General features: G+C 40.7%; 1 protein-coding gene across 1 annotated transcript in view; it reads right to left on the reverse strand.

Moving 5' to 3' along the window:
- Positions 1-23,446, reverse strand: part of LOC128690351 (ADAMTS-like protein 5) — a gene marked incomplete at its 3' end in the record, with an annotated part of 271,296 nt that extends 247,850 nt beyond the window's left edge. The window contains 1 exon segment of the mRNA XM_070095193.1: positions 21,887-23,446.
- Positions 23,447-27,454: the final 4,008 nt, after the last annotated feature.

Consider the following 27,454-nt stretch of genomic DNA (forward strand, 5'->3'; position numbering starts at 1 on the left):
TCTCATCAATGTGCTATTTCCTATGTTCACTTGATTTCCTTCATTTACATTCCCTCCCTAATTCCTCCATCAGTCTTTAGAACTTCTCGTCAGAAGAAGCGTGACATCGACAAAAAGCAACTTCGTATCAAGTTCGTTATCTTTCAGTCCCACGACTCACCCCAAAACCCTAGCGTTCACATGTGTGTGTGTACTCACCTATTCGTACTCACCTAGATGTGGGTGCAGGGGTCGGGTCGTAGCTCCTGGCCCCGCCTCTTCACTGGTAGTCACGACGTCCACTTTCCCCCTGCTCCAAGAGTTTCATCGTGCCTCTTCTTAAAACTAAGTATGGATCCTGCCTCCACTACGTCACACTCCAGATTGTTCCACTTCCTGACAACTTTATGACTGAAGAAATTCTTCCTAACGTCCCTGTGACTTATCTGAGTTTTCAACTGCCAGTTGTGACCCTTTGCTGGTGTGTTACATCTCTGAAACATTCCGTGTGTGTGTACTCACCTATTTGTACTCACCTATCTGTGGTTGCATGGGTCTATTCACAGCTCCTGGTCCCGCTTCTTCACTGTGGGTGTGTGTGTGTAGGGAGGGGGGCGGGGGGTATCGCGTCGGAGACTATACAGACAGACAAGGCTCAGTATTGCCTCCGCTGCTACTCCTCCCGCCACCTTCAACGTTATTAAAACCTCCATCACGTCACCGCGAGTTCCTTTTCTGGACCCTGGCAGACGCGCCTGCCCTGGAGACTGCAGATATCCCCCTCCCCCTCCTCTTCTCGCTCTCTCTCCGCCGTCGAAAAGTTTAGATGAAAGGGAATCAGACAACCACCTACCATACAGTCAGTCAACCACCAACTATACGGTCAACCACCTACCACACTACCGCATTCATCACCTCCCTCTTGGAGGGAGAGTAGAGTGGGTTCAACGGGGTGTGGGGGTGGGAGGGGAACTCCTCCTTACCTCTGGGGAGAGGAACAAGGGACGAGAGATACCTTCTATTCACTGCTACTGACAAACAAAATAACATTATCAACCCCATCTGTTGGCTGGATTATTATTATTATTATTTTGTTACCACCATCCTCACACCCCAATGGAAATAAGTAGCGGAGCCAGGAGCTGAGAATACAAATACGAATCAATGAATATATAGAGATACCCACTTCTGGGTGGATATACACTAAGGAAACTATCGCTGCACTTAAAACGTAAGAAAGAAGCACTGCAGGAAGCCTACTGGCCCATGCTAGGCAAGTCCAACAGAAGCCATGATCTCTAATGAATAAGACACATGTGCAACAGTTGGGTATCTTTATAATAATAATAATAATAATAATAATAATAATAATAATAATAATAATAATAATAATATCTTTAAATACTACAAGTACATGTACAAGGTATACAGTCCTAGCTGACATCAATGACATACTACTATATAGAAAGCCGCTTGTTATGCTTAGCATTTCGGGCAAATTAAGTCAGTTTTGTCCCAGGATGCGACCCACACCAGTCGACCAACACCCAGGTACCCATTATTACTGATGAGTGAACAGGAACAGCAGGTGTCTTGTGGAAACACGCCCTTAATGTTTTCCAGCCGTACCGGAGGAGATTCGAACTCCGGACCTCAGTGTATGAGCTGAGGGCGCTAGCGATCAAGCCAACACAGTAGCCTTCTTCAGTCAAATACAGAGGAAGCAGATGTAGTAGTGAAATGAAGATGATATAATCAATCCATCAACCTTAGATGATGGACTGATTGTATCTTTATTTCACTACTACACCTGCATTTGACTGAAGAAGTCTACTGTGTAGGAGTAACGTTTCAAGCGCTGCACACGTGTCTTAATCAACTTGTCGATATTTTATACCATTTTCAACATAGCCATAATCTTTGCCAAATAAAAAGTAAACAGATGGTGAGTACTCTTAGTGTCAAATGCAGGAGGCGGGGAACCCATGACAACAGTTGTACCTTCAGTGAGGTATCCTGGAGGTTATTCCGGGGATGAACGCCCTCGCGGCCCGGTCCATGACCAGGCCTCCCGATGGATCAGGGCCTGATCAACTAGGCTGTTACTGCTGGCCGCACGCAGTCCAACGTACGAGCCACAGCCCGGCTGATCCGGCACTGACTTTAGGTATCTGTCCAGCTCTCTCTTGAAGGCAGCCAGGGGTTTATTGGCAATTCCCCTAATGCTTGATGGGAGGCTGTTGAACAGTTTTGGGCCCCGGACACTTATGGTGTTTTCCCTTAGTGTACCAATGGCGCACCTACTTTTTATTGGGGGCATTTTGCATCGCCTGCCCAGTCTTTTACTTTCGTAGGGAGTGATTTCTGTGTGCAGATTTGGGACATGGTATCTGTGATACCTTTTGATTATATATGTAGCAGAAGAATTGACAGTGAACAAAATGATCTTTTTTTGTTATTATTTTTTCATGCATTCGACTTACTCAATTTTTTAGTTTATACTTTTAACAATCACGACTCATAAAGGCTAATAAAGAGGTATTACAAGGAATCCTGGTGGCAAAAGCTCTCGCATCACACGCTGATGTCCGGGTTCGATTCCCGGAGAAGGGGTAGAAACATTGGACGTGTTTCCTTACACCGGTTGTCTATGTTCACCCATCAGTAATAATGGGTACCTGGGTGTTAGTGGACTGGTGTGGGTCGCGTCCTGGGACAAAACTGACCTAATTTGCCGGAAATGATCATCATAACAAGGGGCTTACTATATAGTAGCATGTCACTGATGTCAGCTAGGCCTATATACCTTGTACATGTACTTGTATTAGTATTATTATTATTAGTTATGCGTAGATTACTACGGAAGACTATTGTAAAGATAAATTGTGTGATGTATATAAAAACACTTGCTGACTATACTCTCAACACTTGTTCTAGAACCGCTTCCCTGCCGATGATAATTCTGAATAAGTCATACCCACTCACGCATATATGAATAGATAATGAATCTGGTTAGTTGGCCAGGCTTTTGGAGACGAGAAACACAATTTGCTTACGTCACCATGGTTGTTGGTTAATGGGGTTTAAAGCTTTTCCAGTATACTAGGGCGATTAAGATTGCGGGTAACCTACACAACGCCAGTCAATAATACTTTAATTCCTTACTAAGGGATCAAAGTAACCTCTGAGGGTGTATACACATCGAGGTATACCCCTTTAGGTGTATATAACCGTGCATCGCTATTTATATTACTGGCGAGGATTATGTGTGTGTAGCGGCCGGACAGGTGGCAGCACCAGCCGGTCCTCCCTACCCCCACGCCCGCCAGGGCCAGCAACAGTCTGCACTTGTCATTAATGACTTTAACGAGAAATTAATTGACATATCACGCAGTCTACGACATATATATACCGCGCGCAAGCATCCGGAACACCGCGGAGGGAACGCAGAGAGGTGAATTAGGGGAGGGAAGCACATGGGACGTGAGGAAAGTTAAGAAGCAGATCGTCTTTCAGCTGACCCATGACAAGTGGATGTAAACAAACATGGATGGTCTTGCTGTGCCCAGCTTGTCACCCCCAGAACGTCATTATCCCCACCTGTGTAATGACTCTTATACGCACTCCCGCTTTCTCAAAAGGTGCTTTGATGTAAGTGAAGGGATCCTGATCCAAAGAATTCGAGCTACCCTCCCTTGGATCGAATCTCCAAGGACCCCAAAGAAAATAAGTGACTGACTTTTTGGGGTTATTCTAGGTAATTTACACTATGTATGATAACTATACATATGTATACCTCTACCTAAATAAACTTACTCCCATGAATTGCAGAAATGGTTGCCTTGATTTTTTTTAAATAGTTTACCTGGAGTTTACCTGGAGAGAGTTCCGGGGGTCAACGCCCCCGCGGCCCGGTCTGAGACCAGGCCTCCTGGTGGATCACAGCCTGATCAACCAGGCTGTTGCTGCTGGCTGCACGCAAACCAACATACGAGCTACAGCCCGGCTGATCCGGAACTGACTTTAGGTGCTTGTCCAGTGCCAGCTTGAAGACTGCCAGGGGTCTGTTGGTAATCCCCCTTATGTGTGCTGGGAGGCAGTTGAACAGTCTCGGGCCCCTGACACTTATTGTATGGTCTCTTAACGTGCTAGTGACACCCCTGCTTTTCATTGGGGGGATGGTGCATCGTCTGCCAAGTCTTTTGCTTTCGTAATGAGTGATTTTCGTGTGCAAGTTCGGTACTAGTCCCTCTAGGATTTTCCAGGTGTATATAATCATGTATCTCTCCCTCCTGCGTTCCAGGGAATACAGGTTTAGGAACCTCAAGCGCTCCCAATAATTGAGGTGTTTTATCTCCGTTATGCGTGCCGTGAAAGTTCTCTGTACATTTTCTAGGTCGGCAATTTCACCTGCCTTGAAAGGTGCTGTTAGTGTGCAGCAATATTCCAGCCTAGATAGAACAAGTGACCTGAAGAGTGTCATCATGGGCTTGGCCTCCCTAGTTTTGAAGGTTCTCATTATCCATCCTGTCATTTTTCTAGCAGATGCGATTGATACAATGTTATGGTCCTTGAAGGTGAGATCCTCCGACATGATCACTCCCAGGTCTTTGACGTTGGTGTTTCGCTCTATTTTGTGGCCAGAATTTGTTTTGTACTCTGATGACGATGACAAAGGCTGGATATATTTCCATCATATATCACCACGCAGGATGTGGTTGATACAAAGGTGTTGAAATCGGTCAGCAAGGGTTCACAGCTACAAGAGCTTCAAAGGTTTCTTTCCAGCATAGCTGAAGTCACTGTCACTTGGAAATTACCATCTCTCAGCTAGATAGCCTATACACAAATGGTCCAAGTCGGACCGAAACGTCGTCGTAAGCTTCTCTCTTTTATGTGCGGGTTATTTGTGTATCGTTCCAGTCACGGTATTGTGCCTTTTTGTTATTTATAGATAGCCTATCTCATATACAGGAAAAATGGATATTTTATGAAGATACTTCCATTGCATCAGAGCGAGGTCAAGGAAAATTATACACATGAGGGAGAGAAATATGGATGCTATGAGATACCCAACCACACACATACATATTTATATATACATATACACATACCTACATACACAGATATACATATACATTAGTAAAAACCACTTCAGAATCATTATAAACCTAGGCACATATAGTGGTATTAACTTATTTGTTATACTTTTATATATGGCATATAAATGGTATACATCATATCAACAGTAGTCTGCTATACATCACAGCAACAGTAGTCTGCTATACATCACAGCAACAGTAGTCTGTTATACATCAGATAACAATAGTCTGTTATACATCACATCAACAGTAGTCTGTTATACATCACATCAACAGTAGTCTGCTATACATCACATCAACAGTAGTCTGCTATACATCACATCAACAGTAGTCTGCTATACATCACATCAACAGTAGTCTGCTATACATCACATCAACAGTAGTCTGCTATACATCACATCAACAGTAGTCTGCTATACATTACATCAACAGTAGTCTGCTATACATCACATCAACAGTAGTCTGCTATACATCACATCAACAGTAGTCTGCTATACATCACATCAACAGTAGTCTGCTATACATCACATCAACAGTAGTCTGCTATACATCACATCAACAGTAGTCTGCTATACATCACATCAACAGCAGTCTGCTATACATCACATCAACAGTAGTCTGCTATACATCACATCAACAGTAGTCTGCTATACATCACATCAACACCAGTCTGCTATACATCACATCAACAGTAGTCTGCTATACATCACATCAACAGTAGTCTGTTATACATCACATCAACAGTAGTCTGTTATACATCACATCAACAGTAGTCTGTTATACATCACATCAACAGTAGTCTGCTATACATCACATCAACAGTAGTCTGTTATACATCACATCAACAGTAGTCTGCTATACATCACATCAACAGTAGTCTGCTATACATCACATCAACAGTAGTCTGCTATACATCACATCAACAGTAGTCTGCTATACATCACATCAACAGTAGTCTGCTATACATCACATCAACAGTAGTCTGTTATACATCACATCAACAGTAGTCTGCTATACATCACATCAACAGTAGGCTGCTATACATCACATCAACAGTAGGCTGCTATACATCACATCAACAGTAGTCTGTTATACATCACATCAACAGTAGTCTGCTATACATCACATCAACAGTAGTCTGCTATACATCACATCAACACCAGTCTGTTATACATCACATCAACAGTAGTCTGCTATACATCACATCAACAGTAGTCTGCTATACATCACATCAACAGTAGTCTGCTATACATCACATCAACACCAGTCTGCTATACATCACATCAACAGTAGTCTGCTATACATCACATCAACAGTAGTCTGCTATACATCACATCAACAGTAGTCTGCTATACATCACATCAACACCAGTCTGCTATACATCACATCAACAGTAGTCTGCTATACATCACATCAACAGTAGTCTGCTATACATCGCATCAACACCAGTCTGCTATACATCACATCAACAGTAGTCTGCTACACATCACATCAACAGTAGTCTGCTATACATCACATCAACAGTAGTCTGCTATACATCACATCAACACCAGTCTGCTATACATCACATCAACAGTAGTCTGCTATACATCACATCAACAGTAGCCTGCTATACATCACATCAACAGTAGTCTGCTATACATCACATCAACACCAGTCTGCTATACATCACATCAACAGTAGTCTGCTATACATCACATCAACAGTAGCCTGCTATACATCACATCAACAGTAGTCTGTTATACATCACATCAACAGTAAACTGCTATACATCACATCAACAGTAGTCTGTTATACATCACATCAACAGTAAACTGCTATATATCACATCAACAGTAGTCTGTTATACATCACATCAACAGTAAACTGCTATATATCACATCAACAGAAGTCTGATATACATCACATCAACAGTAGGCTGCTATACATCACATCAACAGAAGTCTGCTATACATCACATCAACAGTACTCTGTTACACATCAACAGTAGGCTGCTACTCCACTCTGTATGATAGCAACACAAACACGTAAATAAGTATTTCACATATACTACACTTATATACATGAATATACATATGCACGTACACATGCATTTGCATAAGCATTACATACATATGCATTACACACACACACACACACACACACACACACACACACACACACACACACACACACACACACACACACACACACACACACACACACACACACACACACACACACACACACACACACACACACACACACACACATTCAGATGACTCAGGGATGTTTGGAAGTATTTCTTCAGTCACAAAGTTGTCAGGAAATGGAATAGTTTGGGAAGTGATGTAGTGGAGGCAGGACCCATACATAGCTTTATGAAGAGGTATGATAAAGGTCATGGAGCAGGGAGAGTGACCTAGTAGTGACCAGTGAAGAGGTGGGGCCAGAAGATATGATTCGACCCCTGTAGCTACAACTAGGTGAGTACACACACGTATACATTTACACATATTCACACACACATATAAAGCTAATGGAAGCAGGATCCATACATAGCTTTAAGAAGAGGTATGACGAAGCTCATGGAGCAGGGAGAGAGACCTAGTACCAACCAGTGAAGAGGCGGGACCAAGAGCTGTGACTCGACTCTTGCAACCACAACTTGGTGAGTACACACACACACTCACATATATATATGCAATATGATCACAGTACACAGGTGATATCAGAATATGCAAAACAATCACTGTGAAAGAATAGCGAAATTCCAAGTGCTTTCGTGACTTCTCGCATTATCAAGGAACTATAAAAAGCAAAACACCAAAGAAAGGCATATAAAGGTTCAAGACTACACCTCACCATCACGTCACCACAACAAAGCTACACCTCACACACGCGTGACGACACCCGACTCAAGAGCGGGCGAAATATACACAAACACTGATATCTGGCTGAAGGAGGCTCGAACCTACGAACCTTGGAACAAGGTACGCAGTGCTTTACCAATCTACCCACACTGGACCAATACCTTGGAGTCCAGCTTGCGCTAGACTGATCCAAGGCAGCCAGCTTTCAGGGAGAAGGCTTACAGCTTTTCATCTCATCCGCTGCATGCATCAGCCTTACTAGAGATATTAACAATGCAAGGAATTCGCAAGAGCAGGCGAAATATACACAAACACTGTTCTCTGGCTGAAGGAGACTCGAACCTACGAACCTTGGAACAAGGTACGCAGTGCTTTACCAATCCACCCAAACTGGACCAATACCTTGTATATTTCGCCTGCTCTTGCAAATTCCTTGCATTGTTAATATCTCTAGTAAGGCTGATGCATGCAGGGGATGAGATGAAAAGCTGTAAGCCTTCTCCCTGAAAGCTGGCTGCCTTGGATCAGTCTAGCGCAAGCTGGACTCCAAGGTATTGGTCCAGTGTGGGTAGATTGGTAAAGCACTGCATACCTTGTTCCAAGGTTCGTAGGTTCGAGTCTCCTTCAGCCAGAGATCAGTGTTTGTGTATATTTCGCCTGCTCTTGCGAATTCCTTGCATTGTTAATATCTCTAGTAAGACTGATGCATGCAGGGGATGAGATGAAAAGCTGTAAGCCTTCCCCCTGAAAGCTGGCTGCCTTGGATCAGTCTAGCGCAAGCTGGACTCCAAGGTATTGGTCCAGTGTGGGTAGATTGGTAAAGCACTGCGTACCTTGTTCCAAGGTTCGTAGGTTCGAGTCTCCTTCAGCCAGAGATCAGTGTTTGTGTATATTTCGCCTGCTCTTGCGAATTCCTTGCATTGTTAATATCTCTACTAAAGGGTGATGCATGCAGGGGATGAGATGAAAAGCTGTAAGCCTTCTCCCTGAAAGCTGGCTGCCTTTGATCAAAGTCTAGCGCAAGCTGGACTCCAAGGTATTGGTCCAGTGTGGGTAGATTGGTAAAGCACTGCGTACCTTGTTCCAAGGTTCGTAGGTTCGAGTCTCCTTCAGCCAGAGATCAGTGTTTGTGTATATTTCGCCTGCTCTTGCGAATTCCTTGCATTGTTAATATCTCTAGTAAGGCTGATGCATGCAGGTGATGAGATGAAAAGCTGTAAGCCTTCTCCCTGAAAGCTGGCTGCCTTTGATCAAAGTCTAGCGCAAGCTGGACTCCAAGGTATTGGTCCAGTGTGGGTAGATTGGTAAAGCACTGCGTACCTTGTTCCAAGGTTCGTAGGTTCGAGTCTCCTTCAGCCAGAGATCAGTGTTTGTGTATATTTCGCCTGCTCTTGCGAATTCCTTGCATTGTTAATATCTCTAGTAAGGCTGATGCATGCAGGGGATGAGATGAAAAGCTGTAAGCCTTCTCCCTGAAAGCTGGCTGCCTTGGATCAAAGTCTAGTGTGGGTAGATTGGTAAAGCATTGCGTACCTTGTTCCAAGGTTCGTAGGTTCGAGTCTCCTTCAGCCAGAGATCAGTGTTTGTGTATATTTCGCCTGCTCTTGCGAATTCCTTGCATATATATATATATAGGGGATAGATGAAAAGCTATAAAGCTATATATATATATATATTGGTAAAGCACTGCGTACCTAAGGTTAGTATATAGCCAGAGATCAGTGTTTGTGTATATATATATATATATATATATATATATATATATCAAAGTCGTGCCGAATATGTAAAACTGGTCAATTAGCAAGAACTCATTTAAAATTATGTACTTTCTAAAATTTTCTCTTATACGTTTAAATATATATTTTTTTCATTAATGTTAATGTAAAAATTTTTAATTTTGCACCAAAAGAATCTTAGAAAACTTACCTAACCTTATTATAACAAGAAAAATTTATTTTAGCCTAACCCAACTATATATATTTTAGATTTGTTTACAATAATTTAATGCTAAACAAACACAGTGAAATATATTTTTTTCGTTAGGTTCAGAATGATTTTGGCGAAATTATTGCATACACAAATTTTCGCTTGTCCTATATGGCAAGATGAGCGTTGCTATTTAAGCCAAGATCGCAAGTTCTGCCTATTCGGCACGCCATATATATATATCTATCTATATCTATTTATATCTATATCTCTATATATATATTTATATATATATATATATATATATATATATATATATATATATATATATATATATATATATATATATATATATATTATGCACTTGCATTCAACTAGGGTATTACTAGGCTGTTAATAAGTACTGGCAAATTAGACTGGACAATAAGGATATCCTGAAGTACCCTGGAAAGCGGAGTAGATATATATTCACCCAGTTCCAAGTACTCCATTCTAAACCAGGTCGAAAGTCGCTGACAAATGGACACTTGGCTATTTAATGGTAAAGATCGCTTGCCTTTACTTCCCCACACTGATAAAGAAGTTACGTCTGCTTGTAAAACGCCGGAAATAGATGTACAACTTAGCCTCCTCCCTCGCTATCCACTGTTAAAACCAGCCTGCTGAAGATTATCAGTTCTGGTAGACAAGAACACAGATTCTCAAGTATTATAATTAGTTCCGATCAGAAAGTTATGTATGGGCAACATGGACTGTGGTTCGGTTGGCAACGCACTCACCTCGCACACTATAAGTCCGTGGTTCAATCCCCGGCATGCGTGAAAACGTGGAGCGCTTCCTTACACCTGCTGCCCCTGTTCACCTAGCAATAAGTAGGTACCTGGGTGTTAGTCGACTGGTGTGGGTCGCATCCTGGGGGGCAAGATTAAAAGGACCCCAATGAAAACAAGATGGTCCTCAAAGACGCACTGACTTTCTTGGGCTATCCTGACTGGCTAATCCTCTGGGATAAAAATCCGAATAAAACTTATCTTATTATGTGACACAGTGATTGCCAGAATCATGTTGGGCTATCCTCACCTATGACAGATGCGGGCAACCGCAAGCAAGCCTCCCATCCTTGCTTATTCTACAGGTGCCTTGATGTCAGTGGGGAGGATGTGGCTCTTAATCCAAAGAATTGGACTTACCCTTTCCATCCTTGAATCGAACCTGAATGCCTCCCATTCTCCAGGCGCTGTATGACCTCTATGGAGCTGAGGCTTGAGGGACCCACCACCTTCATGGCTGAGGGACAGTTCACCTCATCCACTGCTTCTCCTGCCTCTGTATTCTCAAGAAGCCTGCTGAGTAGGCGAAACATTTCGACAGTAAAGATACCCGACTGTGATCATGTCTTATTCGTCTATAAGACCCATAAAAGTTTAGCACTCTCTTTAATGTAACAAAACACGTACATTGAGAGGGCAGGCAGTCAATGTTGTTTCTTCCACCACAAAGACGCCAATAAGTTCTTATCACTGTACTATCTACATCAACAACGAGAGATAAAGATGACGCCAGGAAGACGCAGTGAAAAATTGTCTTCTTCGTCACAGTTTATTAATGCACTGATACAAACACTGAAGACGGCGGTGTGAGTTGTATGACCCATACGTCTTTGGCGCTTGCTTTCGATAATAATAATAATAATAATTAATAATAATAAAAGACGGTTGCACGAGAGGAAGAATTATTATATTTGCACGAAAGCGCTAAACCCGACGGAGAAGAAAAATCCATGTATTATTATTACTGAAATTGGGTTAAGCGCTCCTATTACTGTAATTTTATTAATAATAATAATATTATTATTATTGCTGTTGTTGCTGCTACAAAACTGCTAAACCCATATGGACCATTCGGAAGTCAGCCAGTACAAAAATCGATTTTTTTTATGAGAATTCCTTCACACTTATGAGAGGATCTTGCTCCAGTGACCTGGAGCTGGATCTTGCTCCCATTCCTTGGATAGAATCTGATTATCTCCCGTTGTAACCGTATGACCCTCAAGGGTTTAGCGCTTCCCCCAAGCATATAATAATTTCAAGATCTGAAGGAATACCTGGCAAACTGGCAAATCGAAAGTTGCCATAATGAAAAGCTGTTCCACAAGGTAAAGTACTCGCCCCCATCCTGTTTTTCATCCTTTTATCAGACATAGACGGAGGTGTGATCCATAGCACCGTGTCATCATCCTTTTATCAGACATAGACGGAGGTGTGATCCATAGCACCGTGTCATCATCCTTTTATCAGACATAGACGGAGGTGTGATCCATAGCACCGTGTCATCATCCTTTTATCAGACATAGACGGAGGTGTGATCCATAGCACCGTGTCATCTTCCTTTTATCAGACATAGACGGAGGTGTGATCCATAGCACCGTGTCATCATCCTTTTATCAGACATAGACGGAGGTGTGATCCATAGCACCGTGTCATCATCCTTTTATCAGACATAGACGGTGTGATCCATAGCACCGTGTCATCTTTTGTAGACGATACTAGGATCTGCATGAGACTGTCATGCACTGAGGGCACGGTTAACCTCCTAGAAGACATAAACCAAGTTTTCCAATGGTAACGGAAAACATTATGATGTTCAATGAAGACAAATTCCAACTACTCCGTTATGGAAAACCGGAGGAGATAATAATTATAACAGAGTATACTACAAACTCTAATCATACAATAGAGCTGAAAAGTACTGTGAGGGACCTGGGAGTGGTAATGTCTGAGGATCTCACTTTAAAGGGTCACAACAGTGCCACTATCACAACTGCGAAGAAAATGACAGGATGGGTAATTAGAAAGTTCAAAACAAGAGATGCCAAGCCAATGATGATCATTTTTAAGTCACTTGTTCTCTCTAGGCTGGAATACTGCTGTATACTAACATCTCCGTTCAAAGCAGGTGAAATACAGATCTAGAGAGTGTACAGAGAACCTTTACTGCACATATATGTTCTGTCAAACACCTTAACTACTGGGAACGCTTGGAAGCACTTGACTTGTACTCGCTGGAACGCAGGCAAGAAAGATATATCATAATCTACACTTGGAAAATCCTAGAAGGAATGGTCCCTATTCTGCACACACAAATCACTCCCTACGAAGGCAAAAGACTAGGCAGGCGGTGCAAAATACCCCCAGTGAAAAGTATTGGCGACATTGGTACACTAAGAGAAAATAAATCAGTGTCTGGGGCCCAAGACTGTTCAACAGCCTCCTACCAGGCATAAGGGGGAATTACCAATCAATCCCTAACTGCCTTCAAGAGGGTTCCGGATCATCTGGGATGTGGGTATTATGCTGAACTACGTGCGGCCAGCAGTAACAGCCTCGTTGATCAGGCCTTGATCCACCAGGAGGCCTGGTCATGGACCGGGCCGCAGGAGCGTTGATCCTCCGGAATACTTTCCAGGTAGACTCCTGGTAGACTAGTAGCTTAGTGAATATTGAACCTCTATCTGAAGGTGAGTAAATTATATATATATATATATATATATATATATATATATATATATATATATATATATATATATATATATATATATATATATATATATATATATATATATATATATATATATATATATATTATCACACTGGCCGATTCCCACCAAGGCAGGGTGGCCCGAAAAAGAAAAACTTTCACCATCATTCACTCCATCACTGTCTTGCCAGAAGGGTGCTTTACATTACAGTTTTTAAACTGCAACATTAACACCCCTCCTTCAGAGTGCAGGCACTGTACTTCCCATCTCCAGGACTCAAGTCCGGCCTGCCGGTTTCCCTGAACCCCTTCATAAATGTTACTTTGCTCACACTCCAACAGCACGTCAAGTATTAAAAACCATTTGTCTCCATTCACTCCTATCAAACACGCTCACGCATGCCTGCTGGAAGTCCAAGCCCCTCGCACACAAAACCTCCTTTACCCCCTCCCTCCAACCTTTCCTAGGCCGCCCCCTACCCCGCCTTCCTACCACTACAGACTGATACACTCTTGAAGTTATTCTGTTTCGCTCCATTCTCTCCACATGTCCGAACCACCTCAACAACCCTTCCTCAGCCCTCTGGACAACAGTTTTGGTAATCCCGCACCTCCTCCTAACTTCCAAACTACGAATTCTCTGCATTATATTCACACCACACATTGCTCTCAGACATGACATCTCCACTGCCTCCAGCCTTCTCCTCGCTGCAACATTCATCACCCATGCTTCGCACCCATATAAGAGCGTTGGTAAAACTATACTCTCATACATTCCTCTCTTTGCCTCCAAGGACAAAGTTCTTTGTCTCCACAGACTCCTAAGTGCACAACTCACCCTTTTCCCCTCATCAATTCTATGATTCACCTCATCTTTCATAGACCCATCTGCTGACACGTCCACTCCCAGATATCTGAATACATTCACCTCCTCCATACTCTCTCCCTCCAATCTGATATCCAATCTTTCATCACCTAATCTTTTTGTTATCCTCATAACCTTACTCTTTCCTGTATTCACTTTCAATTTTCTTCTTTTGTACACCCTACCAAATTCATCCACCAATCTCTGCAACTTCTCTTCAGAATCTCCCAAGAGCACAGTGTCATCAACAAAGAGCAACTGTGACAACTCCCACTTTATGTGTGATTCTTTATCTTTTAACTCCACGCCTCTTGCCAAGACCCTCGCATTTACTTCTCTTACAACCCCATCTATAAATATATTAAACAACCACGGTGACATCACACATCCTTGTCTAAGGCCTACTTTTACTGGGAAATAATTTCCCTCTTTCCTACATACTCTAACTTGAGCCTCACTATCCTCGTAAAAACTCTTCACTGCTTTCAGTAACCTACCTCCTACACCATACACCTGCAACATCTGCCACATTGCCCCCCTATCCACCCTGTCATACGCCTTTTCCAAATCCATAAATGCCACAAAGACCTCTTTAGCCTTATCTAAATACTGTTCACTTATATATTTCACTGTAAACACCTGGTCCACACACCCCCTACCTTTCCTAAAGCCTCCTTGTTCATCTGCTATCCTATTCTCCGTCTTACTCTTAATTCTTTCAATAATAACTCTACCATACACTTTACCAGGTATACTCAACAGACTTATCCCCCTATAATTTTTGCACTCTCTTTTATCCCCTTTGCCTTTATACAAAGGAACTATGCATGCTCTCTGCCAATCCCTAGGTACCTTACCCTCTTCCATACATTTATTAAATAATTGCACCAACCACTCCAAAACTACATCCCCACCTGCTTTTAACATTTCTATCTTTATCCCATCAATCCCGGCTGCCTTACCCCCTTTCATTTTACCTACTGCCTCACGAACTTCCCCCACACTCACAACTGGCTCTTCCTCACTCCTACAAAATGTTGTTCCTCCTTGCCCTATACACGAAATCACAGCTTCCCTATCTTCATCAACATTTAACAATTCCTCAAAATATTCCCTCCATCTTCCCAATACCTCTAACTCTCCATTTAATAACCCACTCTTAGGAAAGCTTTACTTATGTCAGCCGTAAAGGCATAATGCTTCACTCTGAAATTTAATAAGATATCTCCTAATTTTTCCGTTAACGACGGACCTGTCATCAGTCATTTAAGCTAGGTACATTTTTGTTACTCCTGGCACTACAATTAAACACAATCCTCAAAGGAGTGGTCTTAGAATCCTTCTTCACTCCGTGATGTGGCAAATAGTGACCATAAATTTTGGCTTGCTCAGGAGGTACCTCTTCTATAAATTTATTAATTAACTGCTCAGCAATTATATCATTATAGGCAGATAACAATTCTGGTGTCTTACTCAGTTCGCGGAGTGAGCCTTTAATTGTCCATATGCCATTCTGTAATTAGTGGGCAATTCTGGATGGTTCAGTCTCCACGGAAGTCGTACCCAGTATTGTCCAGATTCAAATTTTACATCTCTCAGGTATTGCTCCTGAGTAAAAGAATCGTCTGGACTTCCTTCATTTACATTTATTCCAATGCTGTCTAATTCCCACAATTTATGCACTGGCTCAACACCATCCTCTATGGAAGAATTATACTGGGGTACGATTTCAAGAGTAAGACACACAGTTATGGTATTTGTAGTTTCCTCTAGTCATGAATTATTATTACGAGGAATCCTACCATACATTACATGGCCTCCTGCAGTCTTCAAAAGGGTGACACCACATTTCTTTACCACACCCTTTACAAAGGAGGCATAATAGTCACTACCTATCAAAATATTTATTGGGCCTACAGAATCATCACTTACACCAGAAGGTGCTAAATTTACATTATGTGAAAGTCTTTCTGTAGCTTTACTAAGCCCTACTGTAGATAATTTCTCTGGAAGTCTATCTACAATTACTGCATTAACACGTTTTTTCTCATTGCCCAGCCTGACAGTTACATAAACAGTGTCATACAATTGAGACCTTTTATCCGAGAGAAAACCAGATAATTTTAAAGTTGTGGGATCTCCCATCTGTACTTTCATACCATCAAGACATTTACGTTTTATGAAAGTACGCTGGGATCCCTGGTCCAATAATGCATTTACATTTTTTGATTTATGCCTTTTATCATCAATTTTTTTACCTGTAACACAGGTAAGGCTACTTCAGCAAAACCATCATTATTAACATTAGCAGCAATTTTTACATTAGCCACTGTTGTGGCAGGATTGTCAACATTATCATTATTATCAACATTATCATATAGACCTTTACACATGACTATATGGTGTCTTCCTTTGTGACATTGATAACAGTTATTTAATTTGGCATGACACTCCTTTACATTGTGATTACCTAGACATCTGATACATCTGTCAAGTTCCTCTAATCTTTCAACCTTATCATTCCATGAATTGTATGCATTGCAATTCTTAGAAAAATGAGTACCCTTGCAGAAGAGACAATCTCTCTTTTCTTTGTCTGGTCTCTTATTAACTGGGCTACTCTTAGGAGGGTACTTATTCTTCTTACCTTGTGGAGAATCATTATTTCTGATTCTTGCTACTTCATATGCACCTATGCAACTATTTTTAGGAAATGAATTTTGATTATTACCAATGGGATAATTTTTCCCTTTGTGAAACTTGACAGATACCTCAGAGTTATTATGTGTTGCATCTTTAAAATGAGTTGGTTGGCTGGTCTGCAACTGAACAATTAATTCTTGTAGACCTAGTCTTATTTCCTCCAGACCAAAATAAACCTTGTGATATTTGTTTAAGAGTCATTCAAGTGTTTTATAGTTTAATTTATTCTGTACAATGGCACTCAATAACCAGTCTGATTCCTTCAGATTATATTTATTACTTAAAGTTTTGAGAGTGCTCTCCAGTTTAACTCTAAACTGCTGTAAACCTTTGTAAGTGTGATCTGGAGATTTTAAATTAACAATGATATTCACTAGATCCAACCTACTTTGTTCTATATTACCATAAGTGACCTTCAACAAGACAACTGCTTCCTTGTAAGAGTCATCTACATTGGGAAAGGCTTGTATGAGTATGTGAGCATCTCCTCTTACCTGTCCTTTGAGGTAAAATAATTTAGTTACACAGTCTAGGTCACTCCTGTCATGCACAGCTGTTTTAAAAATTGACCAAAACTCCTCCCAGTTTTCACCAGGATTAAATACCGGTAAACATAGTTCTGGGAGTTTTGGCAGACATATTATTTGTTGGAGCAGACTGATTAACTGCCTGGTTTACACATTTTAATTTATTCAAGGCCTGACTTTTACAAGAAAGAATCTTTTCCTCTAATTCATAATACTGATTAATCATGAGATCTACTTCAGTCTCATCTACACAGTTTACTAACAAATCTCCTTCATATTTGTTGTAATATAATTTGTATGAATCATATCTATTACCTAAAGCATCTAAATACAACTTTAAATCATCAGTATTCACAGTTTCTTGATTCATTAATTCCAAACATTTATTATATGCCTTGGTTACATGACGCTTTCTAGCTTGCAATGACGCTTTCTTTGCTCTATATTCCATTGTTTGTCTTCTATATTAATTTCCTCCTTTTCAGCCATGATGCAATGTATTAAATTCAACTTAATAACACTGATTATGTACTAAATTATGCACTTTATAAAGGTAAATAGTACAACTTACCTTTGAATAAATCCTATCTACCTGAGCTTAGCAATTAAATGTAAGAAAATTATATAAATTTTAAATGTACATTAATACAAACCTTTAGCCAGCCTTGGCTTATCAAAATTAATATTATACAAATTAATAAATCCTTGCCAGAATTTGGCATAGCAAAATTAATATTATACATGAATGGTTCAGAGAACCGACATGTTGATAAATTAGACACATGTGTCTAATTTATCAACATGTCGGTTCTCTGAACCATTCATCTACAAACCTGTCAGACACTGCAACTTCTTGGGATCTTAATACTTGGGAATTCTTCGCTTGCCTAATTCTTGGGCACGACCTACTTCAACATTGAACAAATGTTACACGACCTATGACTTCTGCACCTCTCCTGCCAACGGTTTATAAACTCCTTCTCAGCACGTATGCCGTATTCTATTCAAGATTGATGGACTGACCACATCGACTCAAGGTTGAGGGACTGATTACCTCATTCTCCTCCTGTTCTTCAAGATTCTCCTTTGTATGGACTGATGAAGCCACTGTGTGGCGAAACGTTTCCTCAATAAAGATACCCAAGAGTTGCACATGTGTCTAATTTATCATCATTAATATTATACACATTAATATTAGTTACACTTGGCTTATCAATTACACATACACTGATATAAATCTTCGCCAGAATTATCTTATCAAATTAATATTATATAAATACATTAATATAAATCCTAGCCACTTTGGCTTTGCAAAATTAATATACACTTTAATATATTTAGCTACACTTGGCTTATCAATTACACATACACTTATACACATTAATAGAATCTTTAGCCACACTTGAGCTTAGCTTATCCAAATTAATATTGTAATAATTATAATCCACTACACATTAAGTAAATTTGTGAACTTAACATCCACCTCCTTCTGTTATTTCACATATAATTATTAAGTAATTAACTAATTAATGGCTTCACTAATTACCTTCGGTTCAAGAAGGACCAACGGGCTAATTAAATTTGGAAAATTGCATTTATCTGAATGTATCATTATGTACATAACAATAAATGAACATAGATAATTATTATTTATCAGTTAGACAAGTAGGAATTTGGGACACCTAGGTCGTAAAAATGTCCCCCTTCGATACCTACCACTGTCATATCCACAAGTTGCTCTGGACCTATTAATTACCAATGAAATATGTATAACCAGGAATACTGGTAAATATATAAATTTTGTGGACTGTATATTAAAAATAATAAATAGTTATATATATACACAATTGCATAACAGAAGGAAAATATATCTTAATATCACTCAACAATTTGACTGGAGATTAATGTGTCATGTACAGGACCCCCCCCCCCTTTTGCCTACATTTATGAAAAATTTACTGGCCAGAAATTAAACATAATTTAGACAGCTTATCTGAGGTTCCTGGAGTTGTCCTGTCCTGTCGCCTGATACTCAAATTATGCAGGAATGCACATCCAACAATTTCGCCTCCTATTTGAGAGGTGCCAGCCCAATTTTAACCTCTAGAGCATGAAAAATTCTTCCCATTATTCACAACGTGTTATTCAATTCAAACAAAATGGCGACTGACTTTTCTTTTAAAAATACACTTTAATTAAATACAATATAGGGCATCTATTTACCTATAAATTACCGTATTTCCGGAAAATATACAGTATTTTCCACAAGTTCATTCAATCACCCACCGGGGTGGGATGCTGCCCAGATTATGGTAACAAATAGTTCTGTCATGGACAGAAAAATAATTGAATCTTCCCTCTTGAAACATGAAAGGAATACAATGTATAACTCAAATTATGGGTTATACAAGCTCGATAGACATTTAATAGAGTCCATTGTACATAATCTTAAACAACAGTGCTACACAAAATCACAGGATTGTTCATTATGCCAGGTGGGTTGATGGATTGGTGAAGCCAGACCAGTGCCTACGCACCAAAACTTCAAACCACGTCAGGTGTGATGGTTATATAACGTGTGTAGCTGTTAGTGTACCATACAGTGACAAGCACACAAGATAACGAGATAACGTAAGGAGAGGTTAAAAGGTATTAGTAGAATTTAGATCATAGAAATATTATAGGAAAGGCATAGAAGATTCCCAAGTATGGCATACTAACCGACACTGAGAAAAATAGACAATATTTAGGAAGAGATATTGCCGAGTACCTAGGCAGAACATTCGAGTACCTCAGAGCAGGACATTTAAACAGACAAGCACATTTTATCCCTTTCTTTTATTTAAAAAGGTCACACAGAATAATAGCAATCCATGTCTATAGTATCCAACGAGAAACGTATTTTCTCAAACCACACGACCTGTTATCAACGATTAGAAAAAGCTTAGGGCTGGCTTTTATATCTTATAATTTCATACTTGACATCTCAGAAACCCTGCTACCCCATATGGGGAGTAGGGGGATGATGGTAGGGTGGGGTTGGTACCGACCACTAACCACAGTCTGAGGGTAACCGTGGACGGTGATACATCCGCACACGCTACTCTGAGACCTCTCTCCTTGTTCTGGTTGTTCTCTTGCAACACTGCGTAGCTCTTGATGACGCACTGAGAAGTGTGAAAGTACCTGAGCTAAAGATTCCCACCCCCCGTGGCTTGTCTTGTATAATTAAGATCGCCCGTCTGCGATTGTTTGCATATATATATATATATATATATATATATATATATATATATATATATATATATATATATATATATATATATATATATATATATATATATATATATATATATATATATATATATATATATATATATATATATATATATATATATATATATATATATATATATATATATATATATATATATATATATATATATATATATATATATATATATATATATATATATATATATATATATATATATATATATATATATATATATATATATATATATATATATATATATATATATATATATATATATATACGTATATATCGTGCCGAATATGTAAAACTGGTCAAATAGCAAGAACTCATTTAAAATTAAATCCTTTCTAAAATTTTCTCTTATACGTTTAAAGATATATTTTCTTTTATTAATGTTGACGTAAAAAATTATAATTTTGCACCAAAAGGAACTTAGAAAACTTACCTAACCTTATTATAACAAGCGCAATTTATTTTAGCCTAACCCAACGAAATATATTTTAGATTTGTTTACAATAATTTAATACTAAACAAACACTGTGAAATATATTTTTTTTCGTTAGGTTCAGAATGATTTTGGCGAAATTATTTCATACACAATTTTTCACTTGTCCGATACGGCAAGATGAACGTTGCTATTTAAGGCAAGATCGCAAGTTCTGCCTATTCGGCACGACATATATATATATATATATATATATATATATATATATATATATATATATATATATATATATATATATATATATATATATATATATATATATATATATATATATATATATATATATATATATATATATATATATATATATATATATATATATATATATATATATATATATATATATATATATATATATATATATATATATATATATATATATGCGTGCAAAACAACCATTGTGTAGAATTAGGGAACTTCCAAGTTCTTCCGTGATTTCTCACATCATCAAGGAACTGATAATGTGAAAAATCACGAAAGCGCTTGGAACTTGACTATTTTTTTTTCACAGTGGTTGTTTTACAAATTGTGATATCACCTGTTTACTGTGATATTAATGCATGTATGGAGATATGCAGACAACTGAGTGGGTGACATAATGATAGTGTCTTACCAGACTGACCGCTGGGATAACAAGTCTTCCTTCTTGTTCCTGGGGCTATTGTGATCCCCGCGGCGCCTCAACTTAACATCATCAGTGACTCTGGTCCTTTGCAGGTTCGTTGATTGAGCCACACGGGCTTAGTGCTTTACATATAATGACGATGAATGTTTTGTTGTTTGAGGGGAGTGATGGGTCACTTTGTAGCGGTGGGAGACGACCGGTGTTTTAAAAAACACCTGGTTGTCATTCTCAGAATCAAGTTGCTATGTTATTTTCCTTGCACTTTAGTTCATCTTCGAATTTTTGGATCACCGAAGTGTTTCGGTCATCATTTTTTCCGTCTTGACGGGTAGCAGGAAAAGAAATAGATGGCAACGTTCTGAGCGGAAGTTTTAAGTTTCTAAGCACAAGCCAGCCGTCAGCACTACAGGAAGTGCTCACCACAAGCTGTAAACTAAACTAAACACGGACGGGCGGTCACGTCTCCGGAATTAGATAAGAGGGTAGTCCAGGTTTAAGTTAATGCTGCACAACTGGGTTATGGGGAAGCAAGTGTCGTCCGATTGAAAGGTCGTAGTTACGTCGTCTGTACTCGATTTCCCATTCTTTTTAATTCGTAGTTTTGTTCAAATTACTGTGTCTTGTTCGAAATAAACTTAGCAGTGTTCCGAGCGATCATCTTCGTTATTGCTGCCACTACTCGTTTCTAATTTCTCACCAGAAAACTTATTTTTTTTTTCACCAAGGACACCTGTCAGAATTAGGATACTCTTCACAGCATCTTCACACCTGCAAGTCTTCTTCACAAGACATCTGATAAAGAAATGTTCACAGCATCTTCAAGACACTTCTCCAGGACATGTCTGATAAGGAAGTGTTCAGGGCATCTTCAAGACACTTCAACTTCTCCACAAGATGTTTGATAAAAGAAGTCTTCACAGCATCTTCAAGATATCTACAAGTCTTCTGCTTCTCCACCACAAGTTTGATCAAGACGTAAACACAGATAGCAGCCCCTGGAGGAGGGGAAGGGGGGGGTCATTGACACTTGCTAGGCTTCCGAGAGAGAGAGTGTTAGCCTAGCAGACTTGCTAGGCTTCACCCCTCTGCACCTCTCGTCAATAAGGTTCTCTACACCCCCACTATACTACAGGTGCGTCGCCTCTACCGCCACACCTCCACTCGTGATAGTACATTTCCCTCGTCCCTCCCCCCTAAATAAAAAAACTTTACTGGGTAAAGAGCCCCTGTGTTATTAATTAATGGTGGAAGATGAGTACTGAGAGTAGCCTGTATCATCCTCTATCACCGGCCAAACATCACACAACTTTACACCTGCCTCTCTCTCAGTCTTCCCTCAGGGTTCAAATTCCTCTGAATTATATTTTTATTGAGTGTGGCAGCGAGGTGCGAGATTGCCGGGGGCGCCGACCGTGGGAGACGAGGCGGGGAGACGTTAGTAGATGTTTGGGGATGACGGCTGTATCCACCACAAGGGGAAAATTGTCAGCACGTTGAGGAGGGAGCGAGGCGGCTGGCGGTGCGTCCTCCCACGACCACTGCTCCAGACACACTGAAGGTCGAGCTATCAGCCTCCTCCTCCTCCCTCATCACCCTCTCCGGTCTTCCCTCCTCCACCCGACATCCCCCGCCCCCACTCTCTCACCCACCCCCTCAATGGCCCCCCTTCCCCGGGGTGCCTCCCAACTCACTGGTGAGAGCATTTCATTTGCAGTCGCAAGATCCCCGGTTCGAATCCCCTCCATGGAGAAATTTTAGGGCAGATTCCCGTACACCCTTACTGTCCCTACCCACCTGAAGTAAAACTAGGCACTTATTTGGTAGTCCACTGCTGTTAGTCTCATCTAAGGGGGAGGGATATGCTTTAGAAGACCCCGGTTCACATAACATGCCATATCACGTGAAGAAAAATACTCCAATCTTGCTGGAATATCATATATTGTGAAACTCCAGTGCCTGCTGCTGGAAGTGCTCGGTAAACTGGAGTTTACCTGGAGTTTACCTGGAGAGAGTTCCGGGGGTCAACGCCCCCGCGGCCCGGTCTATGACCAGGCCTCATGATGGATCAGGGCCTGATCAACCAGGCTATTACTGCTGGCCGCACGCAATCCAACGTACAAACCACAGCCCGGCTGGTCAGGTACCGACTTTAGGTGCCTGTCCAGTGCCAGCTTGAAGACAGCCAGTGGTCTATTGGTAACCCTTCTTATGTATGCTGGGAGGCAGTTGAACAGTCTTGAGCTCCTAACACTTATTGTGTTGTCTCTTATCATGCTAGTGACACCCCTGCTTTTCATTGGGGGAATGTTGCATCGTCTGCCGAGTCTTTTGCTTTCATAGGGAGTGATTTTCGTGAGCAAGTTTGGTACTGATCCCTCTAGGATTTTCCAGGCTGTGTTCATACTCATGATCATTAAATCAGATTATTTCCCAGTCCATACTAACTATATTCCTTGTTCTTAAAATTTCAAAGTCTTAAAAAACTATATTATTTGTCAATACGTATTTGAAAATATAAAATAGAAAACTGATATAGCTGTGTATGCTAATGTATACATACAGATGAGAAGGAAGTCATGATGTGTATCTCTCAGTCCATAGAAGGATTCAAACCAGCACATTCTGCATCAAATTCCGCGATATTCTAGTTACTCAACCAGGGTGTGCAGATTCGTATTCTGCTGTGGACCGAGAGATGGATAAAATAACAATATTGCGCACCACAACAAATTATTAACTTCAAATATATGAAGAACAGAGCAGGTTCCAAGACTGACTCCCGGGGGACACCAAGTGTTATGTCTAGCCTCGTAACATGTAGCAGCCTGACTACACTTGTTATGTCTAACTAACCTGAGGCTTTTTCTTCATATATATATATATATATATATATATATATATATATATATATATATATATATATATATATATATATATATATATATATATATATATATATATATATATATATATATATATATAAATACATATACATGTATATATATATTTCTGTTACTACTACTACCATTAATAATAATTAAATTATTAACTACTATTATTATTATATGGAAGCGCTAAATCTGTAGGGATCATGCAGGGCCTGTAAATGGGATATAACCAGGTTTGATCCAAGGAAGGGGAGGGTAGTACACATCTTAGTTCTATTTAAGACTTCTAATGACCTAAGAAAATTCAACTTGAAAAAAAAAATCAAGTATTTTGTACCTATTTAATCTTCTCCCTGTTCCAAGGCACTGGAGCTTCCCCTTCTCCCTTCTTTGAATTACACCTGATCACCTCCCGTTCCTCCCCAGGGGAGCCCTTACTGGTTTAGCGCCTACCCATGCAAAATAATAAAGTTAAAGCCACTTTTTATAATTAAGAAAACTTTAGAATTTTCCTTCCACTTTCACACACTTTATATAAAAAATGCTTTCATGCCCCTTCCCTTCCTATACCCTTCCCTTCATGCCCCTTCCCTTCCTATACCCTTCCCTTCATGCCCCTTCCCTTCCTATACCCTTCCCTTCATGCCCCTTCCCTTCCTATACCCTTCCCTTCATGCCCCTTCCCTTCCTATACCCTTCCCTTCATGCCCCTTCCCTTCCTATACCCTTCCCTTCATGCCCCTTCCCTTCCTATACCCTTCCCTTCATGCCCCTTCCCTTCCTATACCCTTCCCTTCATGCCCCTTCCCTTCCTATACCCTTCCCTTCATGCCCCTTCCCTTCCTATACCCTTCCCTTCATGCCCCTTCCCTTCCTATACCCTTCCCTTCATGCCCCTTCCCTTCCTATACCCTTCCCTTCATGTCCCTTCCCTTCATGCCCCTTCCCTTCCTATACCCTTCCCTTCATGCCCCTTCCCTTCCTATACCCTTCCATTTATGTCCCTTCCCTTCATGCCCCTTTCCTTCCTATACCCTTCCCTTCATGCCCCTTCCCTTCATGCCCCTTCCCTTCCTATACCCTTCCCTTTATGCCCCTTCCCTTCCTATACCCTTCCCTTCATGCCCCTTCCCTTCCTATACCCTTCCCTTCATGCCCCTTCCCTTCCTAAACCCTTCCCTTAATGCCCCTTCCCTTCCTATACCCTTCCCTTCATGCCCCTTCCCTTCCTATACCCTTCCCTTCATGCCCCTTCCCTTCCTATACCCTTCCCTTCATGCCCCTTCCCTTCCTATACCCTTCCATTTATGTCCCTTCCCTTCATGCCCCTTTCCTTCCTATACCCTTCCCTTCATGCCCCTTCCCTTCCTATACCCTTCCCTTCATGCCCCTTCCCTTCCTATACCCTTCCCTTCATGCCCCTTCCCTTCCTATACCCTTCCCTTCATGCCCCTTCCCTTCCTATACCCTTCCATTTATGTCCCTTCCCTTCGTGCCCCTTTCCTTCCTATACCCTTCCCTTCATGCCCCTTCCCTTCATGCCCCTTCCCTTCCTATACCCTTCCATTTATGTCCTTTCCCTTCATGCCCCTTCCCTTCCTATACCCTTCCATTTATGTCCCTTCCCTTCATGCCCCTTCCCTTTTATACCCTTCCATTTATGTCCCTTCCCTTCATGCCCCTTCCCTTTCTATACCCTTCCATTTATGTCCCTTCCCTTCATGCCCCTTCCCTTTCTATACCCTTCCATTTATGTCCCTTCCCTTCATGCCCCTTCCCTTCATATGCCCCTTCCCTTCATATACCCCTTCCCTTCATATACCCCTTCCCCTCATGCCCCTTCCCTTCTTATACCCTTCCATTTATGTCCCTTCCCTTCATGCCCCTTCCCTTCATATGCCCCTTCCCTTCATATACCCCTTCCCTTCATATACCCCTTCCCCTCATGCCCCTTCCCTTCTTATACCCTTCCATTTATTTCCCTTCCCTTCATGCCCCTTCCCTTCATATGCCCCTTCCCTTCATATGCTTCTTCTCTTCATGTCCCTTCACTTTCTATATGCTTCCCTTCATGCCCCTTCCCTTTATACCCCTTCCCTTCATGCCCCTTCCCTTCATGCCTCTTCCCTTCATGTCCCTTCCCTTCATTTCACCTTTCCCTTACCTAATTCTTTATCCCCCTTCACCTTAAGAGACACTGAGTCCAGCAGTTGCACCTGAGTAACTTGATACTCTGACCTATACATGTGGTATTTCCAACATTTTGCTTCAGTTACCCATGTAGCGGGTCAACCTGCCATAGTTACCCCTTTGTCTTCTATAAATAACTTAATTACCCCTTTCTCCTCTGTAAATAACCGTAATTACCCATCTCCTTTTTAAAAATAACCGTAGTTACCCTCTCCTCTTCAAAAAATAACAGTAGGAACTCCTCTCTTTAAATAATAACCATAGTCACCCCTCTCCTCTTTAAATAACAGATATTTCAGGCACAAAAATTGTATGTCTTTCAGTAAGTGTGCTGAGCGCGCTCTAATTCCCACTTTAAGGATTAAAAATATTCTTGTCTGGTGGTGAGGGAAGTTAATTAATGTTCCCAGTGTAGTCGATAGGCTATGATGACCTCCGTTAACCAACCAACTTATGTCTTTTGGAGCATACCGGGTGA

This window comes from Cherax quadricarinatus, chromosome 1 (assembly GCF_038502225.1).
Source record: "Cherax quadricarinatus isolate ZL_2023a chromosome 1, ASM3850222v1, whole genome shotgun sequence".
Taxonomy (NCBI): domain Eukaryota; kingdom Metazoa; phylum Arthropoda; class Malacostraca; order Decapoda; family Parastacidae; genus Cherax; species Cherax quadricarinatus.